Below are 23130 nucleotides of genomic sequence, written 5' to 3'. Positions count from 1 at the left end.
CTGTACATTAGCAATAGGGTAAAACGATGAACAGTTGAGGTTACAGGTTGCGTGTGTGACGGATTCCTGGAGCAACATAAATTTGGTCTTCAGTAATTCATATAATTATTGACCAAATTTAAAATACTGCCAGAATCCTCTTATTGAGAGGTATAATCTTAGTTTAAATGTTTAACACAGTAATCAAGTATTAAAATTACGGACCTTGCATGTATATGAGGCAGTAACGTGGAAATTGCTCAGTATATATTCTTTCAGTATTTGAGGATGAGAGCATTTACTGCTCAGCAATAATTTTCACATATAATTTCAAACATTTCCAAAACCGTATGTTGTTGAAACATACCACAGAGAGAATAAAGCAAAAAAAAAAAAAAAAAAAAAAAATATCCCTTAAAACATTTTCGCTGATTTCACAGTAAGACTTCAGTACCATAACTTTATAACTTACTAATTAATACTATTACTTCTATTCGCAACTTATTTTACAGACAGTCCCCACGTATGTAACTGAACGAGCCCTTTATACGCTCAGCGTTGAATGAGTTGGCCATGTTTACAACACTTCTGCACATATCGTACTCAATATTCACTTCCCTTTTACACCTTTCAACCACCAACTCTCGCAAACTCCTAAACCAGTAGCCCAAGAGTGCAGAGTATATTCTGGTGATGGCCAAATTAAGTAAATTTGCTTACAAGGAAATTATTCTGTCTAGTGCTGTATTCTGGAAATAATGACAAGAATGAAGCTCGTTATGGAAAAAATGGACAAAAGATTGGCTTCTTTGCATGTTAAACCTTTCGAAGGAGCTAAAATTGGAAAAGCCCGCCTAAGCTACACTGCCTTTAAGCAGAAAAGACACTACTTATTCTTTTTGTTGCACTTTTTCCAGCAACTGCACAGGGTCGGCTTGTTTATTAATAGATTTGGCATGGTTCATTTAAGGGGTGGCAAGACGCCGTTCCTGTTGCTACTTCGTTACCCCCTAGGATCGAATGTGTGTACCTCAACTGTTGGTACTGCTGTTCATGTGGATGCGTGGAAGCTCTGCTGAACGTTTGCGAATGGTGTAAATGAGGCGAGACTTAGGTATGGGCCGGTTATTGATTTAGTCCGGGTTTCCTCAAACTATGTTTTGTGACGACACCAGTTAAATTTTTAGAGTTCTATGATTTCTGAATAACTGGTTATGATGTAAAATTGAAGTAACTGCTGAATAAAACATGTTTTTCGAAGTTTTCAAAACTGTATTAACCTTCAACATAAACAATGTGGTGTCAATAGCTATGATGTCACAACGTAGTTCCGCTCTGCTATGTTGGAACTACGAGAGACACAGACGACAGTACCCTCTAACCGGTGCTGTCCAGGTCTACGAGCTACGCGACTGCTTTTTCCCATTGAGGTGCAGCCAGCCAGAACACTTCGCTTCAACTTCGCACCACCTTACAAGTTATGTAATATGTTTATGCACTAGTAAAGGAGCTTAAACCGTATTTGCAGTACCGAGAGATCAGTACCTTTTCTGTTCTTGTTCCTTACTCACGTCCCGCCTCCCAGGCGGGATAAAAAAAACCAAGGTGTTCTTCACATCAAATAATATCTGAGCTAGTCGGCTGTAGAAAACCGAGAAGGAAAAATTACGCTGTAATGAGAAAATCGATAAGCAGTTCTGAAAGACATATAGTAACACTGACGTCCTTGGCTTTGGCAAAAGCTATGCTAATTTGAAATTTTCTGCTCTGATACCACCTGCATCGTTGAGGTACATCTTTCCGGAAACATGTCTTGCGATATATATGTCATTAAAGCACATCATCTGGTCTGCAGGTCAGATTTGAGTGAATTAAAGCGCCGCCAAACTATTCCTAGGCTGAATACAGACCCTAACACAGGCAGATTTTCATTCGGCTATTCATTCACCCACAACGATTTGTGTGTGCAAACACTATCTATACATACAGACAAGTCGAAGCGGATACCTCAGCCCTTATAATGCATAGTTTAGGAGAAACGACGTTTTATACATGTGGGTTCGAATCATTAAAGAATTGAGGGGAGTGGGTGGAAGGTTACTAAATTGACTAACAGCGTCCGTGATACTTGAATGATGGGTAGAGGTTACAAATATTGTCGCTGGCGGGGAGGGCGACGGGAGATCTCGACAGTGAACAGTTCATCGTTAAGATGGGAGTCGTTCCCTCGCTAGCCCTAAAATATATAACTTGTACGCACTTTCTATGTCGTTTATTGTAACGGAATATAGCTGACTGCCTCCTCTAAAGAACATAGCCAAAGGAAGGTTGGGGGTGTCCTATCGCTACCCCCATCCTCCCCCTCCTTACCACCTAAATGAAAACACACCGAATATAGCTGACTACCTCCTCTAAAGAACGTAACCAAAGGGAAAGTTGGGGTGGGGGTGTCCTACACCTACCCCCACTCTCCAACACCTCACCACCTAAATGAAAACATACGGAATAAAACTGACTGCCTACTCTAAAGAACGTAGCCAAAGGGAAGTTTGGGGGTGTGGGTGGGGGTGTCCTACCCCTAACCCGACCCTCCCTCGCCTTACCACCTAAATGGAAACACACGGAATAAAGCTGACTGCCTACTCTAAAGAACGTAGCCAAAGGGAAGGTTGGGGGTGGTAGTGTCCTACCCCTACCCTCGCCCTCCCCTACCTTGCCACCTAAACGAAAAAACACAGAATATAGCTGACAGCCTCCTCTAAAGAATGTGGTCAAAGGGATGGTTGGGGGTGAGGGGAGGGGGTGTCCTACCCCTACGCCCACCATCCCCGCCTTATTACGTAAATGAAAACACACAACCTAGCAGCCATATAGTGAAACTGATATATCGATTTTTATTCACACGACAAAAGACCGATACGCTCTATCGAGTCTAAAACGGCATAGATAGATTTAAGTTATCGCTACACCGACAGCACTATCGACTATCGCCCATTCATGTCTTAGCCAAGCCCAGCTACTGTACATTATTGGCCTAACTTGAGGTCAGTTCTTTCTTGCAACTTGTTCCATTCATTGCTTTGGGCTGTCTGCTGTTGTTAAGCTCCTAATTATGGACAAGTTCGTAACAAGAAGAGAAGAGGAGAATCGATTTTCATTCGTCCACTAGCACTAGTTAAAAATACGTACGCATAACTAAGGACCCTAACTAAGAATCTATAACAGTTTAATGTCAACATTGAATCCATTATCTGGAGACAGGTAGAACTTCGGGATTGCAATGTGTCATTATTTCACGAGGCAGCTGTAAACATCATTATCAATAATATTAGCCGGCCGGAGTGGCCGTGCCGTTCTGGGTGCTACAGTCTGGAACCGAGTGACCGCTACGGTCGCAGGTTCGAATCCTGCCCCGGGCATGGATGTGCGTGATCTCCTTAGGTTAGTTAGGTTTAAATAGTTCTAAGTTCTAGGCGACTGATGACCTCAGAAGTTAAGTCGCATAGTGCTCATAGCCATTTGAACCAATAACATTAAATTAAAATTAGTGCATAAAAATTACTTGAGGTTACCTGTGTCGCCCAAAAATTGCTTTGATAAATAAAAATATAGCCGAATCGATGATGATGGCCTTTCCTTAAACAACGTACTCAAAATTCTCTAATTACTAATCCAAACGGCAAAATATCGCCCAATTTGGCTCCGTGGGCGGTACCAGTTCTGATCAGGAACGGTGGAAAGTGTTTGGGAGACCGGAAGGCGTATAATCCGTTCATTTCTAAAGATTTTTTTTTTCATCAGAAGGTAGCTTGAATAATATTAGAATTTTAATTCGTTTCGTAATAAAGTGAAGTTATCATATTGCCAAATAATGATATATTTAATCAGGCATATGGTAATTTCTCCCCCCCCCCAAACCCGTCACACACACACGGCAAATACCATTTGTATGAAAGCCACTCGGACCCACCCGGACGCAAATGATGTTCACAAAATGAAAAGAGAAGGTGTCGTCAGAGTAAGTGAAGAACATGAGCCAATATCCTGTTTAACAAACTGGACTCCCCCCCCCCCCCAATTCTGGCTACCACCTTGGTCCACTGTATCGCTGCCGTTAGAACTGATACAGTGCTTTGGAACGTCAAAGTTGAGCGCGACGCTTTAATGTGGTAGCGCACGCTCAGCAACGATGCGGCCTTTTCGTACGATACGCGTGTCTCGATGTGATATACGCTACCGCAGCGCTTTCCAGCTGTAGTTGGCTGTATCTGGTTCGCCAACCACACAGTCTGTTTACGAAAGTGACGAGCGTAAAATTCGTTCGTTTGCTTTACTAAAACGCACATTCCCTCCTTTGTCCATATGCTAGTTATGTTGTGCCGTCTGTAATGGGTATACATAAACAAAAGCTCCAGTTCCACGAACTAATTACAAAGCCGAAACGAAGATCCATACTGAAAGGGCATCAGCTAACTACAATTCAATTTCAAGTAGTGGGATACAAATTTACATTAGTCTTGCACGTAAGATAAAAATTGTTTCACCGTTGGCCGTTTTCAGCAAAATGGTAAGGTCACTCAGTATCAAAATCTTTAGAAGATGTGAAATATAGCACTAGAAGAGATAGTGCAAGAGACCTCACTGCAAGGCCTGCACTTGAAGCTGTCTTGACAAAGCCAATTTTTGTTTGAAGTATTGTGCGAGGCCTTTTACATCTACATCTACATCCATACTCCCCAAGACACCTGACGATGTATGGCGGAGGGTACCTTGAGTACCTCTAACGGTTCTCCCTTCTACTCCAGTCTCGTATTGTTCGTGGAGAGAAGGGTTGTCCGTATGCCTCTGTGTGAGCTCTAATCTCTCTGATTTTATCGTCATGGTCTCTTCGCGAGATATACGTAGGAGGGAGCAATATACTGCTTGACTCCTCGGTGAAGGTATGTTCTCGAAACTTCAACAAAAGCCCGTACCGAGCTACTGAGCGACTCTCCTGCAGAGTCTTCCACTGGAGTTTATCTATCATCTCCGTGACGCTTTCGCGATTACTAAATGATCCTGTAACGAAGCGCGCTGCTCTCCGTTGGATCTTCTCTATCTCTTCTATCGACCCTGTCTGGTACGTACCCACACCGTTGAGCAGTGGGCGAACAAGTGTACTGTAAACTACTTCCTTTATCTTCGGATTGCATTTCCTTAGGATTCTTCCAATGAATCTCAGTGTGGCATCTGCTTTACTGACAATAAACTTGATATGATCATTCCATTTTAAATCACTCCTAATGCGTACTCCCAGATGATTTATGGAATTAACTGCTTCCAGTTTCTGACCTCCTATATTGTAGCTAAATGATAAGGGATCTTTCTTTCCATGTATTCGCAGCTCATTACACTTGTCTACATTGAGATTCAGTGGCCATTCCGTGCACCATGCGTCAATTCGCTGCAGATCCTCCCGCATTTCAGTACAATTATCCATTGTTACAACCTCTCGATATACCCAGCATCATCCGCGAAACGCCTGAGTGAACTTTCGATGCCATCGACAAGGTCATTTATGTGTATTGTGAATAGCAACGGTCCTACGACACTACTCTGCGGCACTCCTGAAATCACTCTTACTTCGGAAGACTTCTCTCCATTGAGAATGACATGCTGCGTTCTGTTATCTAGGAAATCTTCAATCCAATCACACAATTGGTCTGATAGTCCATATGCTCTTACTTTGATTAAACGATTGTGAGGAACTGTATCGAACGCCTTGTGGAAGTCAAGCCGTGTATAAAGTCAGTTCTTTTAGATTTACGTAAAGGCCTTCAATTGTGTTAAATTAAAATTTTGAAGACTGATTTTTATTTAATAAAATAGCTTTTCCCTAAAATTTGTTCTCCTGAGAGAAAGTGCACTTATATTTACATAATATCGAATATTATATAATGTATTTTTATTAAATTATTAAGGAAGTCCCGAATGTAGTAGAAAACGAGAGGGTAGGTAAAAGAAAGAAACTGAATATACTGAGACATAAACCTACAACACGTAACGCATCACTTTGTTGTTCAGCACCTGCATTCATTATGCTACACTTAACTTCTTTAACGTACTACCCTGTCTTACATTTAATTATAAGAAATCTTACATTTAATTATAAGAAATCGAGCAAAAAATGTGTTTTGACGAATCGTCAAGGCACCTTCATAATACGCAAGCCACAGTTCGAAAATTATTTAACCATGAATATGACGTTTCAAGTCATTTTGCGCATCAAATCACAGCAGTAAGTGATGAGTTTCCCAGAGATCAGTTTGCTGTTGCTTCGCAACGGCATACATTCATTGGACACCAGTTTGGAACTTGGCTGGTAGGTAGTCAGAGAGCGCACAGCATAAGGTTACGGTTGTTGATCGGGCCGTAAACAGTTACTGTGAGTTGCACAATCATACACACAACTCTATTTCTCTAAGAACCACTTATTTACACATAGCTTTAAAAGATCATAATCAGACAATACGGCTGAAGGCCTAGTTAAAGAAAACGTGAAATGCTTTCTGGGCTGAAGGCCCAAAACCACACCAAAACAAGAATGGCTGAAGGTCTGGCTTAGAAATCAAAAGCAATTGAAAAATAGAAGGTAAAATGTTTCTTAAAAACCATGCAATTCAAAACAATTAGCGGCTGAAGGCCTACACTACACGTCTGATGGACAACTATAATCTAAACTCATTAATAAACAATTTTTTCTAACCAAGAAATTTCCTTTCAAACTTTCAGTATAACAGCCGAGAGCCTAATAAAGGAATATTAACTTATTGAACGGCTAAAGGCCACAAACTAATTTAAAACAATGGCTGAAGGCAAATGAACCCCTTCCTTCTTAGAAAAATATTTTCCTTTAAAGAACACATACGACTGAAGGCCTTATTAAAATGGGTTCACGTAAAACCTCGTCTGAAGACCGCACATACCACATCAAACAACTAATGGCTTAGGGCCTGGATTACAAACAATTTCAGATAGAAATTTTTTTGGGAGAAACTATCTTTTTTAAACAACCTTTATGCAAATCTAAAAGAACTGAATATATACACGGCTGAAAGCCTCGCATAATACTACAAACAAAAATGAAAATCACAATCTAAAACAAACAGAAGAAATGGTGCTCAGAAATTTTCCAAGAGTTCGCCTTAGATGGTAGCTCAGACGTAAGGTGAGGTGAACAGGCAGCCAAGAGTTGAAGTTAAATAATCGGACAGCATCCCAAACTAGGGACGGCCCAATTTAACCAATTCCCTTCCATTGGAACAACGGCACACCTATGGGAAATCTCGGCCGAGGATGAGGAAACGAACAGCATTACGTGTTCAGAAATTGGTGTCTAAAACCAGCCAAGGGAATAATAACCATCCTAAGTAAAATATGAAGCAAACAATACAAGGTTGTCGAACTAAACGCCGTGCTGGAAAGCACCAACACGACGAGGAAAGGCACACTGCCGGGAAACTATGTCTAATGACCAGGGCAGGTAACTGAGGCGTTAACGGCCACAGGCCAGAAAATACCGCTGGTGCATTTCACTGGCAAGTAACACTCAATTTAATAATTAATCACAATATTGGAAGACGGCTGCAAGATTTCGCCGACTCCAACACATCACACGTTGCTGCTATCCTGAACAGCCCAGGGAACAACAACCCGCAAATGAACGAAGAGATGTCACAATAGTTGAGGTTTCATAACAGGTTAATTAATCACTCAACTTCAGCGTCCAGGTTTGGTGAGCAACCAATTTTGACGCTCTCGCAGCTACCGCCTCACAATCCGACAGCACGTGTACTCCGCCAGCGGTGCCTGCCTGACCTCCGCTGCGGAGACTTCCTCGCTGCTCTGTCCCAACCGACTGACTACATGCCGCACGCAGATAGCATTAAAATAACTGCTCAGGCAAAACCACACAAGCTACACACGGTCGCGCGAAAACATTTCCACAAACAACTCGAACAATACTGAAACCGTCACTGTGGAACAACATGGACGAATCACAAGCCGACACACACAGAGAACCTAGAGGCAGTCGCCCACCAAATACAAGTAGTCCGATGAGACGACCGACGGAACGACCAACCAAGGTCGTCCCCTCTCAAGTCATGTGTGTCGGCAGTGGTCGGGAAAATCATGGCTGTCCAGACCTCATTGCTGCTCAGTCCTGACTCAAGTACCGACAGACGACGACCCGGAAATATTTGAGGTCGCTCCAAAGGTAGTACGACACTGCTCTTGTCGATAAGCGAGGCTGCTGCCACTCACCCGCAGGCAAGCCAGCAACTTAGTGACGGCAGTAAATCGAATAAGAAACGGGACGGCAGTACCACAAAGACGAGATGGCAGGCAGTAAACGGCACGAACACGAGCTGCGCACGGGTCACAGTTGTAATACAAAGTGGAATCCGAAATGGTGTCTATAAACTTTCTATTGAAAAGCGGTGGCGTTCTTTAATTTCACTGGGTTACATCCAAAGGTACGTTCGGAATATTTGGCACGCTTGGCATTGCTGTACACGTTCGGAAATACTACCCAAGGCGCTTTCTCCATGCTATGACGAAACTTGATATGTTCAACGTTCACGTTCGAATGCACTGTCCGTGTACCGACGGTTTTTTTTTGTTGTCATCAGTCTACTGACTGGCTTGATGCGGCCCGCCACGAATTCCTTTCCTGTGCTAACCTCTTCATCTCAGAGTAGAACTTGCAACTTACATCCTCTATTATTTGATTGACGTATTACAATATCTGTTTTTCTCTACAGTTTTTGCCCTCTACGGTCCCCTCTAGTACCATGGAAGTCATTCCCTCATGTCTTAGCAGATGTCCTATCATCCTGTCCCTTCTCCTTATCGGTGTTTTCCACATATTCTGCGTAGAACCTCCTCATTCCTTACCTTATCAGTCCACCTAATTTTCAACATTCGTCTATAGCAACAAATCCCAAATGCTTCGATTCTCTTCTGTTCCGGTTTTCCCACAGTCCATGTTTCACTACCATACAATGCTGTACTCCAGACGTACATCCTCAGAAATTTCTTCCTCAAATTAAGGCCGGCATTTGATATTAGTAGACTTCTCTTGGCCAGAAATGCCTTTTTTGCCATAGCGAGTCTGCTTTTGATGTCCTCCTTGCCCTGTCCGTCATTGGTTATTTTACTGCCTAGGTAGCAGAATTCCTTAACTTCATTGACTTCGTGACCATCAATCCTGATGTTAAGTTTCTCGCTGTTCTCATTTCTACTACTTCTCATTACCTTCGTCTTTCTCCGATTTACTCTCAAACCATACTGTGTACTCATTAGACTGTTCATTCCGTTCAGCAGATTATTTAATTCTTCTTCACTTTCACTCAGGATAAAAATGTCATCAGCGAATCGTATCATTGATATTCTTTCACCTTGTATTTTAATTCCACTCCTGAACCTTTCTTTTATTTCCATCATTGCTTCCTCGATGTACAGATTGAAGAGTAGGGGCGAAAGGCTACAGCCTTGTCTTACTCCCTTCTTAATACGAGCACTTAGCTACTTCATCGTCCACTCTTATTATTCCCTCTTGGTTGTACATATTGTATATGACCGGTCTCTCCCTATAGCTTACCCCTACTTTTTTTAGAATCTTGAACAGCTCGCACCATTATATATTGTCCAACGCTTTTTCCAGGTCGACAAATCCTATGAACGTGTCTGGATTTTTCTTTAGCCTTGCTTCCATTATTAGCCGTAACGTCAGAATTGCCTCACTCGTGCCTTTACTTTTCCTAAAGCCAAACTGATCGTCACCTAGCGCATTCTCAATTTTCTTTTCCATCCTTCTGTATATTATTCTTGTAAGCAGCTTCGATGCATCAGAAGTTAAGCTGATAGTGCGATAATTCTCGCACTTTTCAGCTCTTGCTGTCTTCCGAATTGTGTGGATGATGCTTTTCCGAAAGTCAGATGTTATGTCGCCAGACTCATATATTTTATACACCAACGTGAATAGTCGTTTTGTTTCCACTTCTCCTAATGATTTTAGTAATTCTGATGGAATGTTATCTATCCCTTCTGCCTTATTTGACCATAAGTCCTCCAAAGCTCTTTTAAATTCCGATTCTAATACTGGATCCCCTATCTCTTCTAAATCGACTCCTGTTTCTTCTTCTATCACATCAGACAAATCTTCACCCTCATAGAGGCTTTCAAAGTATTCTTTCCACCTATCTGCCCTCTCCTCTGCATTTAACAGTGGAATTCCCGTTCCACTATTAATGTTACCACCGTTGCTTTTAATGTCACCGAAGGTTGTTTTGACTTTCCTGTATGCTGAGTCTGTCCTTCCGACAATCATATCTTTTTCGATGTCTTCACATTTTTCATGGAGCCATTTTGTCTTAGCTTCCCTGCACTTCCTATTTATTTCATTCCTCAGCTACTAGTATTTCTGTATTCCTGATTTTTCCGGAACATGTTTCTGCTTACTCCTTTCATCAATCAACTGAAGTATTTCTTCTGTTACCCATGGTTTCTTCGCAGCTACCTTCTTTGTACCTATGTTTTCCTTCCCAACTCCTGTGATGGCCCTTTTTAGAGACGTCCATTCCTCTTCAACTGTGTTGCCTACTGCGCTATTCTTTATTGCTGTATTTATAGCGTTAGAGAACTTCAAACGTATCTCGTCATTCCTTAGAACTTCCGTATCCTATTTCTTTGGCGTATTGATTCTTCCTCACTAATGTCTTGAACTTCAGCCTACTCTTCATCACTACTATATTGTGATCTGAGTCTATATCTGCTCCTGGGTAAACCTTAGAATCCAGTATCTGATTTCGGAATCTCTGTCTGACCATGATGTAATCTAATTGACATCTTCCCGTATCTCCCGGCCTTTTCCAAGTATACCTCCTCCTCTTCTGATTCTTGAACATGGTATTCACTATTGCTAGCTGAAACTTGTTACAGAACTCAATTAGTCTTTCTCCTCTTTCATTCCATGTCCCAAGCCCATATTCTCCTGTTACCTTTTCTTCTACTCCTTCCCCTACAAATTCATTCCAGTCGCCCATGACTATTAGATTTTCGTCCCCCTTTACATACTGCATTACCCTTTCAATATCCTCATACACTTTCTCTATCTGTTCATCTTCAGCTTGCCACGTCGGCATGTATACCTGAACTATCGTTGTCGGTGTTGGTCTGCTGTCGATTCTGATTAGAACAACCCGGTCACTGAACTGTTTACAGTAACAGACCCTCTGCCCTACCTTCCTATTCATAACGAATCCTACACCTGTTACACCATTTTCTGCTGCTGTTGATATTACCCGATACTCATCTGACCAGAAATCCTTGTCTTCCTTCCACTTCACTTCACTGACCCATACTATATCTAGATTGAGCCTTTGCATTTCCCTTTTCAGATTTTCTAGTTTCCATACCACGTCAAGCTTCTGACATTCCACGCCCCGACTCGTAGAACATTATCCTTTCGTTGATTATTCAATCTTTTTCTCATGGTAACCTTCCCCTTGGCAGTCCCCTCCCGGAGATCCGAATGGGGGACTATTCCGGAATCTTTTGCCAATGGAGAGATCATCATGACACTTCTTCAACTACAGGACACATGTCCTGTGGATACACGTTACGTGTCTTTAATGCAGTGGTTTCCATTGCCTTCTGCATCCTCATGTCGTTGATCATTGCTGATTCTTGCGCCTTTAGGGGCAATTTCCCACCCCTAGGACAAGAGAGTGCCCTGAACCTCTATCCGCTCCTCCGCCCTCTTTGACAAGGCCGTAATACAGTTGTAATACACAGTGGAATCCGAAATGGTGTCTATGTACTTTCTATTGAAAAGCGGTGGCGTTCTTTCATCTCACTGGGTTACATCCAAAGGTACGTTCGGAATATTTGGAATGCTTGACACTGCTGTACACGTTCGGAAATACTACCCAAGGCGCTTTCTCCATGCTATTACGTCAGAAACTCGACATGTTCAACGTTGACGTTCGAATGCACTGTCCGTGTACTGACGGTTGAAGGACCTTAATTGTTTGACGCGTTTGCATGTAATACGTTCATCCTCGTGTTTCACGACTATTAATAATATCATTTTTCTCCTCTGGCTGATCTTTGATTGCTGTAAGTCAGAACCCTGTTATCCGGATAAGTGGAATAATATGTGACCATGGCTGTGAGCTCTAATATTTAAAGACAATTTATTGTTTTCGTTGGAAGCAAAATTTTCATATTTTAAATTTTATTTGATGCTGGAATGCCAGATCATTAGGGCTGTCATTATTAATACTTTACAAGTATTACACCTCCCCCCCCCCACCACACACACACACACACACACACACACACACACACATGCACACCAAGTACAAATAAATGTTGTCTAGCACAATTTTAGTCCCTTTTGATTATTTGAGTAGGTGGAACCAGATAACCACTATAACAAACGTATCAGTAGGTATTGTGAATCCGATAGTTGAGTTTCAATGGCACTATAAAATTCGCTCGTTTTAATATGCATACGATAAGCCATCCGGAGGAGACTTTAACCGTAATGCTCAAATCCAGATTGCCTTCTGGTGCTCTGTACGTGTCCATTACCTCGGTGCCTTCGCGAAAACATGAGTTAATACTTCGCGTAAATCTGCACGCCTCCGTCAAGTATCGGACAGCCAATACAAGCACTTGTTTTAAACTGGAAAGATCGACGCAGCGAACGGGTATTAAAGAGCGAACCGACGCGAGCAGCCGATTTTTACGGCGCCGTTTCTTTGCTGGCGGCGTAACGTGTCGGGAGGAGGGAAGTAGCGGCGTGGCAGTAAAGCCAAGAGCAAACCAGCGAGGTACGCCTGGACCAGGTGAGGACCTGTGAGTCAAGCGGCCGCCTGAACTCCTGCGTTCCCTCCACACCAAGACCTGTGTGGTTGTCGGAGTGACTTGCAGCTGAGACAGCGGGTGCTTGGCGTTTAATGCGCCGCGAGGTACGGACGCAATGAACACAGCATCAATTAAGTAACATCTGGAGGTGAGGAATTTCTGTATACTCGCTTTAAACTCGCCAGCGGATTCTACCAATCCCGAACTCGAACTTCCCGTATAGTCGGAGATTCAAATTGTCGATCTCCACCGCTACCGATTTAACTGAACCCTCATCTCTTGTTGGGTACATATTATTGAGTGGTACTTAAGATAGGTAAATGAATTAGTAAAATCAATGTGAAGTGAAGTAGAAATTAGAAAATAAATGAAAAACTTAGTTTAGTTTAGCACTGGCAAACAGCGGGCAGAGCAGCAGTGACAGAAGTGCCAATGATCGTGAAGTCAGTCAGCACTTCCCGGAGAAACCATCGCCCTCCCCACATAAGCGGACGCTGTCGATTCAGCCGTCAGGGCATCGACCGACCGGCTCACGTCTTTCTCAATTGTTACATGTGATCAAAGGACCTCGCCTACATTCCAAGAGTCAAATTTATTTATTTATTTAATCGTGTCTGAGCTACATCTGTAATTAATTAATACGCTATATATACTAGATTACAAATACAAGTAAATGATAGTTATACATTCATATATACATTCATAATCTTCACATATTGTAAGTCGTCATTATTGTCTAAAGCAAGGCTTATATCTCTCTCCAGTGTTCGGCACACTTCACTGCAGCGTCGTTGGCCAACCACAGGTCTTGGAAAGTGCATGGGGCCAGAAAAGGTGGACAGGTCAGCAGGTGTGTCACGGTTTGTTTTCCTCCACATTGGCAGGGCTCTTCTTCGGCGTATCCCCACTTGATCAGGTTATCCTTCCCATTTGACATCAAAGTCTACTTAGGTTCTTCCAGACTCTCCATTCCAATTGTGATCCAGCAGGAAGTTTTTCTTTAATGTTCCAACTTTTCAGACTGCCTTTATCCAATTTCTGTTTCCACATTGATTCTCTAGTTGTAGACTGACTTTCAGTTAGTGGACGTTCAACTTTTATGTAGTCTTTTCTAGATTTACGTCTTGTCTCCGCTGGCTCATGTGTGTACAGGGGATGTCTTCTATCTTCGCACTGCCTGCTTCGTTCGGCCATCGCCAACGTTTGCCGTCTGATCTATGGGGGGGGGGGGGGGGGGGCTATTCCAGAACAGGAGATCACGGTTTGTAGGCTTCAGGGCATCCCGTGATTAATCGACATGAGTCATTGAGTGCTGCGTCTAGCTTCTGAGCATGTGTCGATCTTCTCCATACGGGGCATGCATATTCAGCTGGAGCAAAGCACAATGCCAGGGACGATGCACGTAGAATTTCAGGGTTTGCTTCCCAGTGTGAGTTGGTAAGTTTACGGTTTATGCCGTTCCGGGGGTTGACTTTCGCTCTAGTTTCTTCTACGTGTTTATTGTAAGACAATGTTCGATCTAACGTGACTCCAAGATAAACTGGGTTTGGGCAGTGTTGAAGTTTAACCGAGTTCCATTCCAATTGTAATTCCCTGTTTGCTTCCTTGTTGTTTAGAGGAAATAAACAAGTGTGCGTCTTTGCTGGATTAGGTCGAAGCTGGTTCCCGTTGTAATATTCAGTTAGTACTTCTAAGGCATCTGTTAGGTTTCTCTCAATCTGTTTGATTGATCTAGATTGGCATGCAATGGCTACATCATCAGCATAGATAAAGCTTCTTCTCGTCGGTCCAACTGGTTGGTCATTTGTATACAGATTAAAAAGTAGGGGGGACAAAACACTACCTTGTGGGAGCCCGTTCTTCTGGTTCCTCCAGCGACTCCTTTGTTCTTGAAATTCCACATAGTATCTTCTGTTGGAGATCAGTGATCTCACAGCTTCAGTAAGGTGGTAGTTTCCCGTCATTTTGAAAATTTTTCCCAGGAGGATTTTGTGGTTTATCGTGTCGTAAGCTGCTGATAAGTCGACAAACACCACGCCAGTTTTTTCCCCCTTCTCAAAACCGTTCTCTATGTATTGTGTTAGGCAAAGGACCTGACCAGTGCGAAGCCAATGACCGAAGGTTCTTCGAGAAGCTTTTCAACGTGATAGAAGAGGCAATAATCGGCTCACGTGTCTCTCAATTGTCACATGTGATCAAAGGCCCTCGCCTACATTCCAAGAGCCAATGACCGACTTTATGAAGATGCTTCGAGATGGTTTTCAACGTGACAGGAGAGGCAATGACCGTGAAGTCGTTCACCTCCAGTGAACTGAAGTGAATAAATATGCGAGACGCAGTGGGCGCGACAGGAAGAGTAGTTTTCAGTTCAGTTTTGGAGCTGAAGACCGTCATGTAGGAAGAGACTACATCATACACAGACGCACCAAGTCCGCCGCTGTAATGGAATAGCAAGCAGCAGCCTGGGCGCCAGAAGACAGAAGTTAAAAGGGCTTTGAAGTCTGATTTTTTACGTACCCGGGTGATTCGTGCGGACGGGAAGGAGACGGCCTCACATCAGCAGTCACCTGTCAGCTGGGATGAAGATCTGACAGGCGAAGACTGGCAAGCGGGAGTCCGTTGTTCGAGTCCGGGACGCTGGCCTTTCCCCGCCGCGCCGCTCCGCTGGACCACGCACAACACTGACACACGCGGCCGCTTAGAGAAGAGAAACACTGGGACGCTACATCCAAGGTATTAACATCCGATTCACGACTTCGTTCTCAATAATTAAACGGGCCAAAGCACGATGCGCTTCTGCAGTCAAATGGCTCTGAGCACTATGGGACTCAACTGCTGTTGTCATTAGTCCCCTAGAACTTAGAACTACTTAAACCTAACTAACCTAAGGACAACATACACATCCATGCCCGAGGCAGGATTCAAACCTGGGACCGTAGCAGTCACACGGTTCCGGACTGCGCGCCTAGAACCGCGAGATCACCGCGGCCGGCCTTTTTCTCCAGTCAACTGGGCGAGACGGCGACACGAGATACACACCGCCACGCGTAATCAGACGCCGCCGCTGCCGCAGCAGAAGGCTTCGCAAACGACACAGCTACCGCTCTCCGAGCCAGAACATCCAGTAAGGAAACAGTTGTACAAAACTTTCAACAAAAGTTATCTTATGTAAAAATGCTGTTTCATTCTACCTCATACCCGAGCCAAGGAAGAACCCATCCTCCCCACATGTTGTTAAGAGAGAAAAATTAATTTATTTAGTATTTTCACCCTGACATAATGCTTTAAATCAAATGCCCTTAGCAGTAATGCTCATCCTGACAATTGACTAGCATCAAAAGAGGAAACCCAATTACATTTAGTGACAAAAGTGTTACAATATCAACTTCACCAGCAATAGAAGGGGAGCGAGTATACCAGTCTGCTCATAATATCGAGGACTTGCAACGTTCCCACTACATACACAGTTGTTAGGCTCGAAGACGTTTACTTAGCAACACATGGACCGACTGGTTAGCAATGCCACATATTTGTAAGAGGCAATCAACAAGTTTATGTAGCGTATATTCAACGTAGCGGGATTCCAATTAAAGTCGAAGTTTTGAATTTCGCATTTAAGAAGTCGTTCACGTAGTAGAACCGTACGAACATATCGCCTTTTGACCATCGCAAAAATTCCCGTATGGACGACGTAGTAATACGGAAATCCTGGCGTAGAGAAACAACTGAAAGAAAGCAAGTAAGTCAGCTGGTCTGATGGAACCTCAATTCGGTTTTCCAAGGAGTGCTCTACAGTACTGGCCCCTTACTTAGCTTCCATTTATCGCGTACCTCTCTCCCATCGGTAAAACCCAAGGGACTGGAAAAAAAGCGCAGATGACTGCTTTATATGAGAAAGATAAAAGAACGGATTCGTAGAATTCAGACCAATGCCTTTGACATCTGTATACTTTAGCATCCTTGTAATATAACAGAATGTAAGAAATATCCTTGGGAGGGAAAAGCTTCGATCCACAAGTAAGGATTCGTATAGAAATCGTCGCTCGTGCGGAAGTCAGCTGGCCCTTCTGTCACATGGTGTCCTCGGAACTGTACCTGAACGTCAAGAGGCGGGTTCCATGTTCTTAGATTTGCGTAAATCATTTGTCACGGTGCCACAATGTCAACTATTAACGAAGGTACAAGCATATGGAATAGGTTCCCATGTATGTCAGTGGCTCGAAGATTTTCCAGGTATGGGAGTGGCTCGAAGACTTCTTAAGTAACGTAACCCGGTATGTTGTCCTCGACAGCGAGTGCTCATCGGATTCAAGGGTATCGTCAGGAGTGCCTCAGGGAACTGAGATTTCACCGCTACTATTTTCTATATACAGGGTGTTTCAAAAATGACCGGTATATTTCAAACGGCAATAAAAACTAAACGAGCAGCGATAGAAATACAACATTTGTTGCAATATGCTTGGGACAACAGTACATTTTCGGGCAGACAAACTTTAGAAATTACAGTAGTTACAATTTTCAACAACAGATGGCGCTGCAAGTGATGTGAAAGATATAGAAGACAACGCAGTCTGTGGGTGCGCCATTCTGTACGTCGTCTTTCTGCTGTAAGAGTGTGCTGTTCACAACGTGCAAGTGTTCTGTGGACAACATGGTTTATTCCTTAGAACAGAGGATTTTTCTGGTGTTGGAATTCCACAGCCTAGATCACAGTGTTGTTGCAACAAGACGAAGTTTTCAACGGAGGTTTAATGTAACCAAAGGACCGAAAAGCGATACAATTAAGGATCTGTTTGAAAAATTTCAACGGGCTGGGAACGTGACGGATGAACGTGCTGGAAAGGTAGGACGACCGCGTACGGCAACCACAGAGGGCAACGTGCAGCTAGTGCAGCAGGTGATCCAACAGCGGCCTCGGGTTTCCGTTCGCCGTGTTGCAGCTTCGGTCCAAATGACGCCAATGTCCACGTATCATCTCATGCGCCAGAGTATTCACCTCTATCCATACGAAATTCAAACGCGGCAACCCCTCAGCGCCGCTACCATTGCTGCATGAGAGACATTCGCTAACGATATAGTGCACAGGATTGATGACGGCGATATGCATGTGGGCAGCATTTGGTTTACTGACGAAGCTTATTTTTACCTGGACTGCTTCGTCTATAAACAGAACTGGCGCATATGGGGAACCGAAAAGCCCCATGTCGCAGTCCCATCGTCCCTGCATCCTCAGAAAGTACTGGACTGGGCCGCCATTTCTTCCAAAGGAATCATTGGCCCATTTTTCAGATCTGAAACCATTACTGCATCACGCTATCTGGACATTCTTGGTGAATTTGTGGCGGTACAAACTGCCTTAGACGACACTGCGAACACCTCGTGGTTTATGCAAGATGGTGCCCGGCCACATCGCACGGCCGACGTCTTTAATTTCCTGAATGAATATTTCGATGATCGTGTGATTGCTTTGGGCTATCCGAAACATACAGGAGGCGGCGTGGATTGGCCTCCCTATTCGCCAGACATGAACCCCTGTGACTTCTTTCTGTGGGGACACTTGGAAGACCAGGTGTACCGCCAGAATCCAGAAACAATTGAACAGCTGAAGCAGTACATCTCATCTGCATATGAAGCCATTCCACCAGACACGTTGTCAAAGGTTTCGGGTAATTTCATTCAGAGACTACGCCATATTATTGCTACGCATGCTGCATATGTGGAAAATATCGTACTATAGAGTTTCCCAGACCGCAGCGCCATCTGTTGTTGACAATTGTATCTACTGTAATTTCGAAAGTTTGTCTGCCTGAAAATGTACTGTTGTCCCAAGCATATTGCAACAAACGGTGTATTTCTATCGCTGCTCGTTTAGTTTGTATTGCCGTTTCAAATATACCGGTCATTTTTGAAACACCCTGTAAATACAAATGATCTCGTGGCCGGCCGGAAAGTGGCCGAGTGGTTCTAGGCGTTACAGTTTGGAACCGCGCGACCGCAACGGTCACAGGTTCCAGTCCTCCCTCGGGCATGGATGTGTGTAATGTCCTTAGGTTAGTTAGGTTTAAGAAGTTCTAAGTTCTAGGGGACTGATAACCTCAGAAGTTAAGTTCCATAGTGTTCAAAGCCATTTAGAGCCAATCATCTGGCGGACAGGGTAAAGAGCAGTCTGCGGCCATTTGCTGATGATGCTGTGGTGGACGTGTCGGCGTTCAGTGACTGTTGTGGGATACAAGATGACTTAGACAACATTCCTCGTTTTTGCGATGAATGACGCCTAGCTCTAAATGTAGAAGAGTTTAAGTTATTGCAAATGAGTAGAAGAAACAAACCCATAGTGTTAGAATACAGCGGTAGTTGTGTGCTGCTTAGTACAGTCACGTCGATTAACTATTTAGGTGTAACGTTGCAAAGCAATATGGATGAGCATGTAAGAATTGTAGTAGGAAAGGCGAGTTTTCGACTTCGGTTTATTGGGGGAATTTTTGTAAAGTGTGATTTATATGTAAATTGTGACCACTTGTTGGATGCTGTTCGAGTCTTCGTTATCGGCACCGGCTCGGATCAAATAAAGACATCTAAGCGATTCAGAGGCGGGCAGATAGGTGTGTTACTGGTATGGTCGAAGAGACACAAGTAGTACGGAGATACTTCGGGAACTCAACTGGAAATTACTGGAGGAATGGCGACGCTCTTTTTGAGAAGCACTGTTGAGCAAATTTAGGCTGACTGCAGAACGATTCTAGCGCCGCCTACGCACATTTCGCGTCCGGCCCAAGAAGAAAAGATTATGGAGATTAGTGTCTGTGCCTGAGCATACAGTCGTTTTTCGCTCGTTTTATTTGCTTATGGAGCAGAAAGGGAAATAACCAGTGATGCCGTGTAGCCTACGCCACGCTGTATCCGGTGACTGGATTATGAATATACATGGTGTTACAAAAAGGTACGGCCAAACTTTCAGGAAACATTCCTCACACACAAAGAAAGAAAATATGTTATGTGGACATGTGTCCGGAAACGCTTACTTTCCATGTTAGAGCTCATTTTATTACTTCTCTTCAAATCACATTAATCATGGAATGGAAACACACAGCAACAGAACGTACCAGCGTGACTTCAAACATTTTGTTATAGGAAATGTTCAAAATGTCCTCCGTTAGCGAGGATACATGCATCCACCCTCCGTCGCATGGAATCCCTGATGCGCTGATGCAGCCCTGGAGAATGGCGTATTGTATCACAGCCGTCCACAATACGAGCACGAAGAGTCTCTACATATGGTACCGGGGTTGCCTAGAGAAGAGCTTTCAAATGCCCCCGTAAATGACAGTCAAGAGAGTTGAGATCAGGAGAGCGTGGAGACCATGGAATTGGTCTGCCTCTACCAATCCATCGGTCACGGTATCTGTTGTTGAGAAGCGTACGAACACTTCGACTGAAATGTGCAGGAGCTCCATCGTGTATGAACCACATGTTGTGTCGTAGTTGTAAAGGCACATGTTCTAGCAGCACAGGTAGAGTATCCCGTATGAAATCATGATAAAGTGCTCCATTGAGCGTAGGTGGACGAAACTAAAATGAGCTCTAACATTGAAATTAAGCGTTTCCGGACACATGTCCATATAACATCTATTCTTTATTCGTGTGTGAGGAATGTTTCCTGAAAGTTTGGCAGTACTTTTTTGTAACACCCTGTAGATCTAAAACTGTGTAGGTGGCACACACACACACACACACACACACACACACACACACACACACACACAGCCAGAAAGAAAAAGAAACAGTGAACCTGGGAAGACGACGACGATCTTGATCCGATGACGGAATATGCCACCTGGGGGCTAGTAAATAGTAAACGAACAGATCATATTTTCAGCGTCGTGCGCCAACAGACATCACAGTGGCACACTTACCAGAGCGTCATCTGTGTCTGACCTTTAATAGGGAAAGCGCACAGCTAGAAGACTCAGTGTGGTGCAAACGTGTGAAGCAAGCAGGCAACAGTGCCCTGGGGATGCACTCGTGCTTCTTACAGCCAAATGAGCGAATTTGAAAGATGTCAGAGCAGTGAGACTGTCCTCTCGGAGAAATGCCACTCAAGTTACACGTGCCGCGTCAGTTGCGGAACGTTGCTGGTGTCAGTGGCCACGTGAACATTCTAACACTCTTAGACAAGGTTCTGGATATCCAAAGCAACACAAACGCCCCGCAGAACCATCATATTGCAAAGGCAGTAGTGGTGGACCGTATAGCTACCACACCAGAGATAAGAACTGTTATGAACCGGTTATTAGTAGAGGTACTACAGGAACACCTCTAACCCATCTTCCATTCACGCCACAGCACTTACGTAAGCGGCTCACGTGTTGCCGTCAGAGGTTCTCTTGGAGGATGGAATGGCGCGCCGTGGTCTTCAGTGATGAAGGCAGATTCTGCTTGCACGTAGCACGTAAGTGACGATCGTTCACGAGTGCGATGTAAACCTGGTGAGCGTTGCTCATAGAGTGTATTTCTTCATAAAAAAACTTCATGATCTCCAGCCAAGGCCTTCCGGTCTTCGGTGCGATAAGTCACAGCCTTCGATGCGGACGCTAACCAGCGCTCGGTGCGTGAAGAATATTTTCGGGACCGTGAATCTCAACGTGCTCCGCAAGACGTGTAGCAGCTTCCCTGGTCAGCACCATCTTGTCTCCAACCGAGCACTTGTGGGATATGATAGGACGAGAAGTGACTCCTGCGACTCGTCAGCCAACAACTCTTACAGAACTACGTGAACAGCACACGCAGGTGTGGCATAACGTATCTCAGGACAGTATTGATCATCGGTGCAGTCCACTGGATACCAGAGTCAGCACCTGCATTGCCACCCATGAAGGCTAAATCACATATTATTTAGGGTGTTTCAGCATGGGTCGATACCTCGTACCTCATAACCACTGGTGCTATTCATCTATAAATGTAATCATGTCCTCCATATGCACTCTTGGAACAACAGCTATTGAGTGAAATGGAAACGTTTAAAAAGCTATACCAATTTTTTTTCCGGCAGTATATACATAAAAGAACTGGTTCTTATGTGGAAGATATGTCTCTGAAATGCCAGGCCTCTTAAAAAAGTCCTTACTTGCTGCTTTAAAAGTGTAATCCTACCATTACCCATTGGAAGGGATCATGGCGTGTTGTCTCCAGTCTCTAGGCGCGCTTGTTTTTTTCATTGTCACTGCTACCACTGCTGCCTGAACAGTTGATGATGCTAATGATAGAAATGTTACGAACCAACAAACACTGAACACTCAGTGCATTATACCGGAGCTAAGTGACTTCGAACGTGGGAAGACTGTTGGCATTCGAACGGTAGTTGCTTGTGTAACCAAGGTAATTGAATTGTTTGGTGTTTCAAGGGGCACCGTATGGGAAACTTATGCCGCATACAGGAAAAACAAAAACATAATCTCCTAAGTCGCAAGGCGGATGAATTTTGAGCAAGCCTACTAAACAGTCATTGAAGAGGTTTGTAACCAAAAATATGACGACGAGAACTCCAAAAGCCACTGCAGAACTGAAGGTCGCACTCACGAACCCTGTAAGCAGCACAGGAACACGAAGGGAGCTCCATAAGCTGGGAACTGCAGAGCGAGCTGCAATTACAAGGCTACACATCGCTGACGCAAAGGTCTACAACTCGAAAACATAACACTGAGCGACAAAACTTCAACTATGGAGCAGTGGAAGATAGTCATTTGGTCCGACGAGTCTTGTTTCACGAAGTTTCCTACTTCTGACCCTGTTTACGCCCGAAGAGTGAAGTACGGTAGGGGTCTGATCATGATTTGGGCAGCAATACCGTGGTATTTCTTGGGCCCCGTGTGTATTCAGCAATTACAAGGCCACAAATCGTTGATGCAAAGTCTACAACTCGAACACATAACACCGAAGCGACAAAACTTCAACTGTGGAACAGTGGAAGATAGTCATTTGGTCCGACGAGTCTTGATTCACAAAGTTCCATCTTCTGACCATGTTTACCTCCGAAGAGTGAAGTATGGTAGGGGTCTGATGATGAGTTGGGCAGCAATATCGTGGTATTTTTTGGGCCCCGTGTGTATTCAGCAATTACAAGGCCACAAATCGTTGATGAAAAGTCTACAACTCGAACACATAACACCGAAGCGACAAAACTTCAACTATGGAACAGTGGAAGATAGTCATTTAGTCCGATGAGTCTTGTTTCACAAA

Source organism: Schistocerca gregaria, chromosome 6, assembly GCF_023897955.1.
Source record: "Schistocerca gregaria isolate iqSchGreg1 chromosome 6, iqSchGreg1.2, whole genome shotgun sequence".
Classification (NCBI taxonomy): domain Eukaryota; kingdom Metazoa; phylum Arthropoda; class Insecta; order Orthoptera; family Acrididae; genus Schistocerca; species Schistocerca gregaria.
Note: the sequence above shows the minus strand (reverse complement) of the source record.